This window comes from Penaeus chinensis, chromosome 13, assembly GCF_019202785.1.
Source record: "Penaeus chinensis breed Huanghai No. 1 chromosome 13, ASM1920278v2, whole genome shotgun sequence".
In the NCBI taxonomy this organism is placed as follows: domain Eukaryota; kingdom Metazoa; phylum Arthropoda; class Malacostraca; order Decapoda; family Penaeidae; genus Penaeus; species Penaeus chinensis.
In genome coordinates, this window is record NC_061831.1 from 6,007,485 (window position 1) to 6,009,984 (window position 2,500).

Here is a 2,500-nt window from a genome sequence, read left to right on the forward strand (position 1 = left end):
TTATCCTGTGAAAACCTGGTTCCTTGACACCCTGACACCTTGACATCCTGCCCCCCTGCCACTGTGTCACGCTGTCACCCTATCACCCTGTTATTATTTTACCCTCCACCCTTCTAGCCCGCTGACCTAAGACTGACACCCTAACAGCAGTCATTGCCTTCCGGAATAACAAGGTCATGTGACTCCGTGCCTCTTTTTTTCCTTAGACAGATATCATGTTTATACTGTAACGAGGTTGAAGTCACGTTCATGTAAGATCGTAATATATGAAACATTCAAGAGGCGACGTACATACAGCTACATACAAATACATACATACATACATACATACACTCTTACACACACATACTCTTATACACACACACACACACACACACACACACACACACACACGTGTGTGTGTGTGTGTGTATATGTATGTATATATATGTATATATATATATATATATATATATATATATATATATACCACGGATAATATACCGTTAACTTCTTTACATTCTCCATGTATATAATTATATTTCTGATTTTTTCTCTCTCTCTAACCAAACAGCTTTTTACTATTATTTATTTATTTAATGCCGATAATCCGGTTTTGTTTCGCTTTTAAAGCTTCCTGATACAGTAAAGGATTTACGAGCTATTGTATAAGCTGTATTGATGATGATTTTTTTTTTTTTTTTTTTTATTCATGTAAGCTATTTTAGCGAAAGGCCAGGGATATTTTGTTGTTGTTGTTGTAGTTTATTTGTTGTTTTATGCTTTTGTAATTGTTGTTGTTATTTAATTGTGATGTTTGTTGTTGTTGCTTTTTTCTTTTTCTTTTTTGCCAAAGTCATTTTGCGAATAAACTATGAATCAAATTTCAGATATATATTTTTTTTTCTATACCTTCATACCTCATAAGCAATTATTTCCATTTAATTTATCTAATTATTATAATAACTTGTTTCGAAATTCTTATCGTTGTGTTTTGTTTTTTTTTCATTATTCACAACAAATAGCTATTACATAATCACATGACGCATGAACACAATATCCAGAATTGTATTTCCATGAAGATTAAAAACACTGCTTTTCTGTACACGCAAATACACGCAAATACAAACAAATACACACAATCACACACAAATATTCACACACGTCCACAGCACCCACAATCCCCGCAAACACATGCCCACAACGCCCACAAACACACACGCCCACACCACCCACATCGCCCTCAGTACCCACAACGCCCACAAACACACACGCCCACAAACACCCACGCCCACACCACCCACAACGCCCACAAACACCAACGCCCACAAACCCACACGCCCACATCACCCCCACCGCCCTCAGCACCCACAACGCCCACAAACACACACACCCACATCACCCACAACGCCCACATCACCCAATACGCCCACACCACCCACAGCGCCCACAAACACACACGCCCACACCACCCACAGCGCCCACAAACACACACGCCCACACCACCCACAGCGCCCACAAACACACACGCCCACACCACCCACAGAGCCCACAAACACACACGCCCACACCACCCACAGCGCCCACAAACACACACGCCCACACCACCCACATCGCCCTCAGCACCCACAACGCCCACAAACACACACCCACATCACCCACAACGCCCACATCACCCAATACGCCCACACCACCCACAGCGCCCACAAACACACACGCTCACAAACACACACGCCCACAAACACACATCGCCCACAAACACACAAACGCCCACAGCGCCTACAGACACACTCATGCGGGTCGCGTCTCCCACCCTCCTTGCGTGTCATGGGAACTCAGGGGTTAATATGCCCCCCTGGGAGAACCCTGTGTCTTCCTGCTTGCGGTGTTTGTGGGTTATTATGCCCCTTATTTCTTCTTCTTCTTCTCCTCCTTCTCCTTTCCCTTCTTCTCCTTTTCCTTCTTCTCCTTTTCCTTCTTCTCCTTTTCCTTCTTCTCCTTTTCCTTCTTCTCCTTTTCCTTCTTCTCCTTTTCCTTCTTCTCCTTCTCCTTCTTCTCCTTTTCCTTCTTCTCCTTTTCCTTCTTCTCCTTTTCCTTCTTCTCCTTCTCCTTCTTCTCCTTCTCCTTCTTCTCCTTTTCCTTCTTCTCCTTTTCCTTCTTCTCCTTTTCCTTCTTCTCCTTTTCCTTCTTCTCCTTTTCCTTCTTCTCCTTTTCCTTCTTCTCCTTTTCCTTCTTCTCCTTTTCCTTCTTCTCCTTTTCCTTCTTCTCCTTCTCCTTCTTCTCCTTTTCCTTCTTCTCCTTTTCCTTCTTCTCCTTTTCCTTCTTCTCCTTCTCCTTCTTCTCCTTCTCCTTCTTCTCCTTTTCCTTCTTCTCCTTTTCCTTCTTCTTCTTCTCCTCCTTCTCCTTCTCCTTCTTCTCCTTCTCCTTCTTCTCCTTTTCCTTCTTCTCCTTTTCCTTCTTCTCCTTTTCCTTCTTCTCCTTTTCCTTCTTTTCCTTTTCCTTCTTCTCCTTTTCCTTCTTC